This window comes from Chelonoidis abingdonii, chromosome 1, assembly GCF_003597395.2.
Source record: "Chelonoidis abingdonii isolate Lonesome George chromosome 1, CheloAbing_2.0, whole genome shotgun sequence".
NCBI lineage: Eukaryota > Metazoa > Chordata > Testudines > Testudinidae > Chelonoidis > Chelonoidis abingdonii.
Window position 1 is genome coordinate 315769272 of NC_133769.1, and position 10532 is coordinate 315779803.

The 10532-nt window shown below is 40.6% G+C and overlaps 1 long non-coding RNA gene across 1 annotated transcript in view; it reads left to right on the top strand.

Moving 5' to 3' along the window:
• Positions 1-8725, top strand: part of LOC142046105 (uncharacterized) — a 131441-nt gene extending 122716 nt beyond the window's left edge. The window contains exon 3 of the long non-coding RNA XR_012655027.1: positions 8511-8725. This is a non-coding gene — a long non-coding RNA (uncharacterized LOC142046105). The remainder of the gene's footprint in view (positions 1-8510) is intronic.
• Positions 8726-10532: the final 1807 nt, after the last annotated feature.

Sequence of the window (10532 nt, forward strand, 5' to 3'; positions counted from 1 at the left end):
GCTGGGATTATTTAGGGAAAGTGGTCCTGCCTTTAGCAGGGGGTTGGACTAGATGACCTCATGAGGTCCCTTCCAACCTTTTGATTCTATGATTCTATGATTCTATCTGATCCTCCCAGGGCATATTAGTATCCTGTGGTCAAAGTCAGTTAATGGGTCAAGATCAGTTTCTCTCCTGCCTCTCTTCATTGTCCTGAGGTCATTTATCCATGGTACGACTGCTGTTTAATTCCACATCCTGGTTTGAAGCTGGATTTGGACAGATCCAGTTTATCTACAGAGGTTAGATGCTTTTGAAGTCAGTTCGCCACTGCCTCCTAATAATCCAGGAAAGATTTTAGTCTAAGAGGGCTATTACCTGTTCCATGGTGTTAGCCTCTCTAAGAGGTGATACCATTGGCTATGTCAGTCAGGGGAGAGCCCACAGGCATTTCCTACTGGCTTAGGTCATTCAGGCAGGACACGGGTCCAGCTCAGAGGTGGCGTCATTGATTTCTTAGCACTTCTGCCTGTAGGATGGGGCTCAGTTTCTAATAAGGAAGTTCATGTGTGATTCTCTCACAGATGTGTTGATTGTCTGGCCCAGTTTACTGTCTGAGATTATTTAAAGTTTTTTTCAGCAAAGTGGGAGGAAAGTTCCTCACAGCAGGAGGAAGTCGCCGTTGAGACTGAGAGGAGTCAGCCTGAGTTTATTAGTCAGCTAAGGAGTAGAATAGCTCCTTTGCTATGCTATTAAATGTTTACTTGTAGCAATATTCAAATGGTAAACATTTAACAAGAGGAATCTTTCTGTCATTCAGTCTTTCCCAGGACTGTATATTAATCTAATTGCTTCATTTTAGCAAGAACTCTGTCCCTTCTCCTCCCACAGTTTCCTTTGACCCTAAGCCCTGATTTATAGGCATTTGTGCAAGCCGTAATTGATGTCAGGGAGACTTTTAGTTGAGTAAGAACTGCAGGATCAGGCCCATGTTGTAGGCAGTGTAGTTCTAAGAACTTGCAATCCTGGGATCACATCATGGAGCCTCTTTTCATTTTTTACTGCAATAAATTTTGACTGAGTAACAACTGAGTAAGGATTTCAGGATTTGTCTTTGGCTGTCCTTACCAGATTACTTTACAAATTCTTGGTAACTCAGCCTCTTACAAATCTGTTTTCCTGGTTAACTTGGATGTGACTCGTGGACTCGGTCTGGGGGCCCCCTGCTGGAGGACTTGTGGCATTGCCATACCCCGCCCCAGTAAAGGGCAGTAGAGAGGTCCTCTGAGCTCCCTAGAGCGGCTGTGTGAGAAGCAGCCAATCAGGGCCCAGCAGCTAGTATAAGAAGAGTTGCAGGGCCAGAGTGAGATCAGTTCCTTGCTACAGCTGGAGAGCAGTGGGTGACATTCCAGGCTGGCTGCTGGGACTCCACGAGGACAAGGCCCTGAGATAAGGGTGAAGAATGTATGGGAGCCATGGGGAAGTGGCTGAGGAAATTACAGCAGCAATGCAGTTTACTTAAAGGGACATTTGCAGATGATGCTTATTTATAGGGTCCCTAGGTTGGGACCTGGAGCAGAGGGCAGGCCTGGGCTCGGGCCCCCTCCTCACCAGCCACGGGGAAAGTGGCCTGGACTTTGAGGCACGCCGGAAGGGGGACTCAATTGTAGTGACCCAGTTGAAGAGCTGGGGCCAGAAAGATCCTGAGATGTAGAACACATTGCCTCCAGGGAAGGAGCCTTAGGGCCCTGCTTTATTCTGGAGCTGGAACAAACTGAGAGTGAGCCCCAGGATAGGGCAGCAGATCAAAGGACCCTACGGAGGGTGCTGAAATAGGCTCCCCAGTTGAACTTGTACCCCAAAAGGGGTTTGCATTGCTTTTATCTCGCAGACAGACTGTATATGACTTGGCCAGAGGACTGAGTCAGCAAAGAACCACCATAAACAGGTAGAGAGAGAGAGAGAGAGAGCAGGCACAAGCGCTTGGCCAGGGGGCGCTCACGAGAGGTGAATGCAACACCGTTACACTGGAATTACTTCATATTCCATAAAATGATTCTGAAACCCTCATAACTGGCAGGTATATAAACATGGAAACTGCCTAACCCAGCTCAGAAAGTGTTGTAATAAGTTAATTGCAAGGCTGCTTTGGAAGTTATTAGCTATGCACTTTTCTCTGCTTCACTCTGCTATTCAGTAAAATTAAATGGTGGAGGAAATGACAGCTAATATTTAATTGCTGTGTAAATATATATATATACTTGTACTACCCAGGTATGATGTAAAAGTGTATCACACAGTACACTCCAAAATACCTTGACACTGTGTAGGTTCAGCATGAGCCCATGTGACACAAGCTGATGAACTCCGAGATGCACCCCAGCAAAAACAACCTACCCCAGCTTGCGAACAGTCTTATGCTTTGGGGTTATATTTCAAATGTTTTCCTGTCTGCCTAGCTAAAAGCAAGTCCTGGACATCTTCTCTTTAGGGTATTGTGTGAGGGACAAGCTTTGAGAAGACATAGCTTTTATGTATGATGCAGCATTGACAATGCAAGTCTAGGGAAAGGAGATAATGCTCGTTATTGTAAAGAGTAAAAAGTTCCCCTGCACAGAGAGAATACCAAACAATGGAAAATTGTGGTTGGATATTTTCACACACCAGTCTTATGAAATAAAATGAGCGCTCGCTCATTAAAGTGTTGGTGGAAATAGAATGATATCGGGAGCAATCTTCATGTCATCTGGGAATGTCTCAAACTGACAGACTTCTAATCTGATATCAAAATATTGATGAAAAGGTTATTTCAGGGACATGTATCCTAGTTCCTATTAATATGGTAAGAAAATGGTCTGATTTACTGAAATCAAGCAGCTACCTTGTTGTAGCCAATAAATATGTTTCATTAAACACTAAAGCCCCTGGTTCTGTCAAAACTCCCATTGAAGTAGAGTTGTGATAAACCCAGAGATTTTTCAGAGTTCATTTTGTGTGTGTGTGTGCATTTTGTTCTTTTCAGGTTCTGAAGTATTTACATGAGCTTACTGTATTTGAAAGATTTTTTGTAAATGCTAGAAACAGGGTGGACACAAGGCAAGAGCCTGCATAGAGTAGAGGGGCATTGCTAGTGGGTAGAATCAACTGTCATTGGATACTTAAGGGAGGGGAAAGGGTGGAATTATGAACTGGTGGTAGTTGGGATTGATTTGATAGAATCTAGAAAGTTCTGAAAGGCAGATGTAATAAAGGTTGGTCACATAGGCTCTTACCAGCACTCCTATATTTTTAATTTCCTGGTCATCTCATGACATGGGTAATGGTTACAAAAGTTTACATTGTGTACGATGTCAGGTGTCTGTATCTGACACCAGTGGCTGAAGTTGCTGAAAGGAAAGTATGGCTAGGAGGTTTGCCCAGACAATACAAATAAAATGAGGAGGGGAAGGGAGAAATGGGAGGTATTTACAGGTACAATCATCTTATGTTTCTGATATGTGGGTATCCAGTCCTATTTCAAATTTATTTTTTAAAAAAGTGCCACCCCCTAATGTTAACACAGTCCTAAAGCACAATCTGGAATTCCAAAAATGTTTCTGCAATCACCATCTGCCTCATGGGTCTTTCTTTTCTCTTGTACCATTTTAAGATTAAAGATCTCGATAACTACCCCAATCTATATGAAGGAGACTGTCACAACAGGTTGGTGAAAAATAGCTGAAGAGAAATCATGTTACACAGGACAGTTGAATTTAGAATTTTGCGCTCTTTTAAAAGACTTGCCAGGCTTCAGTAAGAGCTGAGGGTACTCAGCACCTCCCAGCCGTTTTCAGTACTTTCCAGGTTTGAGCCCTTATCTGGCACCAAAATATCAAATGTCCTCAATTCCTGAAAGGAAATATGGCTGTATGTGTCGAGCCATCCCATGGGTTTATTTAAACATGTATCACCCCTTTTAGCACATACAAGTTTATATGACAGTCAGTAACTGATTGCACTCATGGGTTTAGGGCATTACATCACCAGCAGACCTCCTCCCCCACCCTCCCCTGCTGTTTGGAGTCTAAATTCCCAGCTCATAACTATGACCAGTCATTAAGGGAGTTTTTGCCCTTTTAATTTTTACATTCAATCCCCACAATAAATTTTAGACATGCAGAATTCAAGTCCTCTTAACACCATTCAAAATAAACAGCTCATACAGGAACCTTAGCTAGCCTAGCTTTCCCTCTGGGGCAGCTATTTAAAAATTTACTCTTATTCCCAAAATCAAATAAATTTCAGTTAGTTTTTATTCTCAGAGGGCAGAACCCCCCACCCCTAATAAATCAAGGGGAAAAACTAGTCTGGAAAGCCCTGTCCTTTGACAGTATGATTTCTTGGAAAAAACATAAAGAATTCACACTGTCATTTAAGCTTATTTAACTTGGCCTCATTTTTTTCAGTGTTTCACCCAGTCTTCCATTTACATTGTGTTCTATTGAAATAGAATAGTCTCAGCCAACAGGATTGCAGAGTTGCTTTATGTATGAGTTTTTGGGTCACAAATATAGTGTAGTTTCCTGCAGCCATACAGAATTCAAATAGCTGCACTCTCTTTGGCTTCTGTCATCCGTATGCTAACAACAAATATGTCTTCCTTACTTTCTCATCTCTACTGGCAGATAAAAGAAAAACTTCAGCATCTAAACAAAAGAGAAATTTAAGCATGAGAACAATAATAACTTGAGGATGCTTCTTGTTAACTTAGTGACTACATCTCAGGCTAATAAACATCCTTGGTCTTTGATTTCAGAATTAGTTTGGTCCATGGTACATAAATTGGAAACACTGTTATCTAAATGTATAGTATGGTACTGTTGCCTCATGATGATGCAACTTCATGTCATGCTGAAGTAGACAGCTCAGGAAAACCTGGAAGTTACAGATAGACCATTGTCCTCCCACACTTGTGGTAGCTATTTGGAATGAATAAAAGTTTAAATAAACGTGAATGTCCAGGGTATCAGTTGACGATGTCAGTTTATTGCAGCTGTAGTTGAGAGGCAACTTAACCTGACTGATCAATACATACCTTTCCAGTCCATTTTAAACATAGTAGCTAAGGAATGTAATGACATACTCATTCTCACTGCAGATCTGAAAAAGCATTAAAACATTGCTTCTAATAAGTCTGTCAGTACTTAAGGAATTAATGGAATGTGTATGACAAATACTCTTAAGAGTTGCAAGAATTAAGAAAGGCAATAACATCAGAGTTATTTCATACCTCCAATTATTACTAGATTTTCCCTTATGGAAGATTTTCTAGAGCAGGGGTCGGCAACCTTTCAGAAGTGGTGTGCCGAGTCTTCATTTATTCACTCTAATTTAAGGTTTCGTGTGCCAGTAATACATTTTAATGTTTTTAGAAGGTCTCTTTCTGTAAGTCTATAATATATAACTAAACTAAACTATTGTTGTATGCAAAGTAAATAAGGTTTTAAAAATGTTTAAGAAGCTTAATTTAAAATGCAGAGCCTCCCAGACCGATGGAGAGGACCTGGACAGTGTGAGTGCCACCAAAAATCTGCCTTCCCCTGTTCTAGAGAATTGTCACATTTATAAATGCAGTTAGGAGTCGGGATTCAGTCTTGTCTATATAACTACATTTATAAATATCTAATTCTTGTTTACACTTTGCTTATAGTGTCACTTTTAACATTGCTATAGTTAGAGCTTAAAATACACTTTCATTATAAGTATCTACTTTCAGATGCATATGAAGATATCTACACATTTTTCAGAACACTATTTAAAACATCTCCAAAAATTAATCTTAATAAACGTACCTCAAAATTTCATCTTTAGCCTGATAATTAAGTGTGAGAATTTTTAGCCATAGTGAGAATTTTTGAAGTAAGTTTGGTAAAATTTTGTTTGAAAACAGGTTTGAAAAATGTTAGAGACTTCCTTCTTTAAAATTTCAAACTTTTCCTGAACTTGGAATTGTATTCTACCCCTAGGCTGCCTTGCAGTGGAGGATGGAATGATCCAATGTAGCCATGACTTACCTCACAGTACTTTTGAGGCTTATCAGTTATTGTCTGCAAAGTGCTTTGAGGTCCTCATATGATAGATGCTAGAGAAGGACAATATATTATTATTGCTATTTGGAACTGCAGTAGTCATCCCCTAAATTTTGTACTAGGTTGTGCCATTAGTTAGATACATGAGTTGGAGGAACATTACGGATACATAAGAGAGATTCTAAATTAGTTTCTCCTTCCACTCACTTGCAATGCCACTTTGCTGATAGCTGGATGGAGCCCCAAGTGGAGCCTACATATTAGTTAGAACGGGTTTGATAATGTAAAAGGTTCCTGTAATCCAGATGCAATATCTTCTAGCTACTCAATACCAATGTATTAGATATAGATAATGGTATCTGGCCTTTTTAAGATGGGGAAGACAAGTACATTGATGTACCCAGCCATGTTGTATATTCCTTCTAGGCGACAGCCTCTTGCCTCCTCTGACACTGCATCTTCATGAAATTGCAGATGTTCCTTTTAGTTAGATTAAGTTGGCTGTAGGTGGGTGAATCAGATCTGTGGCAAACTTGAAAGCAGCATGACTGCTTTTAAGATAGCAATAATTTGTTTGCTTGCAGCACAGGCATAGCTCACAACCCCTGAAACCTGACCAATGCACTCTTGTTTTAACTTCTGGCCCTATGTACCTAGTCCACTGGATCAGTTATCTGATATCGCTTTATAGCTACAACTTATGCAGCTTGTAGTTTTAAACCATATGGTAATTCTTTTATGTAGTATTTCTTCTCTTTTTATTTTTCATTTTCCCACACCCACTCCATTTATTGTTGGCTGCTCTCCCAGCACCTTTCCTCCATGGAGAGAGTTGCATAAATAGACCTCTGTAGACTTTAGAGCACAGACATGCATGGATGGATCTTTTCAACTCTGCTTCAGGGTGGTGTAAAGAGCATCTCATCTATGGTACATGTATACAGGATTCTGTAGTAAAGGAATTTGATCTATAAATAAGACTTCCACTCCTGTCTACTGTGACATGGGACCAGCAACAAACTGTGTATTTAAACTGCTGTGTATTATTGAACAGTGTCCTGCCTTGACTGTTTAGTCTGTTTGTGGTCAGTAGGAATGAATGTAGGGCTGTGGGGAAATTAGGAATAATTGAGGAAATTAAAAAAATCTGCATATATTTGCATTTTCCTCTTCATATGTCTTTTTATAATTTAATTTTTATGTACTCGCCATATTTTAAAAAAATTGGCTAATTGTTTTTCCTCTTCACTTAGATTGCTACTGAAATATTTAATTACATTTAGGACAAACATACTAGTGTATTTATTTTGTGCATGACTTACCTGTTACAATAATGGGCCCAATCTTGCATTCCTTGCACATTCTGAATTTCCACTGATTTTAAATGGGAGTTTTGGTTGCCAAGAAATACAGCATTGGGCCCACAGTATGGCTTATTATTACACAGTTACCACTGGAGGGATAGCAATTTGTTTTTTATTAAGATTTAGCTACATCAAAATGTGTGTTAATCACCTTGATTTTAGTTGGAATAACTAAGGGTCCCTCTAGAGGAAAGATATGAAGATTGTCTTTGCAAGTGAACACTTGGGAAAGAGAATCAGTTTATCTGGCTTGGAGGATAGCACAAATGATTTGAGGGAGAATGTGGAGAACAGTTTATCTGAAGTTGCATTTTTGGGTATATGGGAAGGAGAGAAGAAAAGGAAATTAAAATAGCTGTCTGGTTGATTTAGTATTTGGAGGATTGTACCAATTATTCATCGGGATGTATCCACTTATGGAATGTGGGTCAAATTCAGAGGTGAGGTCAATGGTATAAGTTACCTGTCAGCAAATGGTTATAAGTAGGTAGAGGTGGGGTATATCTTACACACTGGCATGCAGAAGGGGAGGGTATTGCAGGAAAAGTGGTTAACAAGGGAGTGTAAATGTGCAGAGTAAGCAAAGAGAGTTTTCGTCTAAGCCCTGGGGCAGAGTGTGGAAATATATCACACCACAGTGCACACCTCTAGACAGATACTGGGATACAGATATGAAAGGCTAATGACAAGAGATGAGCCTAAACCCCAATCCCTGATCTGAATACCATCCAAATTTGGAGAACTTTGTATCTGAATTTGAGTTTTGCAGCGGATGGAGCATATCGACTATGAAGTGCTTCATTCCTGAAAAAAAGGGTGTGGTCAGCTAAAAACTTGACAGGCACATCTGCAGCCTTCAAAAGCACGTGACTCCAACAGACAGCGAACAGCTTCAATGAATGACTGGAATAACAAGCATCTTGCTGCAAGTTTGGCCAACCCACCAGAATGTCAGGATTCTTATTGCTGTGGATGTGCCAAACAGTGGTTTTGTGTGCACACTGCGGTGCCTTTTGCGGATACAGTCAGAAACCAGAATCTACAGATAAACACTCTCTAAAATAAAATACATGAAAATCACTTTCTGTTTCCTTACAGGCCAAGATCTAAATGCTGGATTTGTGTTTGCATCTCTGTGATTGAGGGCATCTAAAACAGTGGAAGCAAAATAGGGAGTGTAAATCCTTGTGCAGCTGTTTAGGTGATAATGAGATAGTATTCACTGTTGCAAGAGAAGCACAGAACCATGGACTTCAGGTCTGGGAAGATACAAAACATGCCAGTTCATCTTTGAAACTTTTAAAAATAAATAAATAAAAAAGGCAAAATTGTCCTTGTAGTGTGTGTGTGTATATATAAAGGAATTTCATCCGCTCATGAGAAAAACCTTCGTCAGCATTAAAATTTTCCTCTTCTGAAGTAGGTTTTCCAAGGCAGGAGGAATCAGACGGTGCACTCTTCTTGTCTGCTTTTATGGTGCACTTTGGAGACATTCCATGTTCATTAGCTTTTGGCTGAGGGAATGGCTCCATGTGTGAAGAAGAAAATTCCCTAGGGAATCTGTTGTGTAAACCACAGTCTGGGAGATAAGGCTGGACCTCAAAGAAGAAATTGGTCTTCTCAGATCATATTATGTCTACATGTCTGAGACTAGACAAGCTTTAGGAACAGAAAAAGCAGTATGCAGGAGGTTTTCATCAAACTGAGAATTCCGTGGGCAGATAGAATAAGTTGGCTAATAAGATAAAAGCAAAAAAATATAAGGAAGTACAAAGAAACACAACAGCAGAGGATGGAAGGCATGATGCTTCACTGGGGCACTAAAATACAGGCGATTTCTATCACATACTGGGTCCACAGTGCTTGACTTCCTGAGAAAATACTCCCAGACAACATCCACTTCTTGGAAAAACGTGGGTTGCGTGTTGGCACTCCAACGTACTACATGCCAAAAAACAAAAATGAAAACAAAAAAACCCCACTGAAATGAATGATTAGAACTTCTCATGCTCATATTTCTAAAGCTACTAAAAATGTGTCAGGACCTGGGAGACACCCATTTTCAAATCTGTTCATTTTGCAAATTAATGTGTAAATTCTGCATGAATAACAGAATATGTGCTGCCCATAGGTCTTTAAATAGCAGGGTTGGAGTTACTTATACAATATTTTAGTAATGCATTTTGCCTCCTCTTTAGTATAAATCCCTATAAATCTTAGCTGTATTTATCCTGAAAGCAGTGGTGCAGGTCCAGTCCGGTCGGTCATACCACTAAGATATTTATAGCTGGTATGGTGTACCAGAAAGACACAGGACTGGAGGGTCCTGCTCCCAACCCTTCTACACACAGCAGCTGTGTCCCCTGAGTTCTGCCTGAGGTCTGTATAGCAGCCCCGCTAGAGGACAAGGATGAGGGGGCAGTGTGCAGTTGGGGGCAGCAGCTGTGCCAGAGGAGCTGCTGGCGTGGGGCTGCCTGGCGGCCCCATGTTCTGCTCCTTTCCCTGCTGCGGTATCCAGGAGAGCTGCTTTTGTCACAAGATGGTGGTAAGCTAAATAAAACTCAGAATACGCAAAGAAGCAGATCGATTGAGTAAGAAAGTGCCACACTTTAATCTGTTATCCTTTGACGTACTCTGTTTCCTAATTACACAAAACTATTTTCTTTCTCAAACATTCATATGCAGCATATTCTTTTAGCTAGCAGAGAACCTGATCAGATAATGAAATCTGGGGCTAGGTTAGCAAGAGATGATGGTGTGGGTGGAAAGTAGAACCTTTGCTGAATCTACTGTATTTTTAGAAAGACATTGTATGTTCTTATTCTGTATCCTGCCCTCCCCCCCTCCTCTGGAGCTTGTCACCACACATTTTCATGGGGTTTCCCTCAGGACACAGGTAATGCCATTGGTCAGCAGGTGTAGGCATTGGTTGACACACAGTCCTCCCCTCCCCAGTGAATTTTCCTGATGATTCAGGGAGTGAGAAACCAAGAGTCAAACTCAGTCTTGGTCTAAGTGGACATAATGCCGCTGAAGATGATGAAACTGCATTAACTTACAACAAAGCCAGTTAGGAACTGTTGGGAACCCTAACAAGGAGAAGGCCCAATTTTTTTAAAC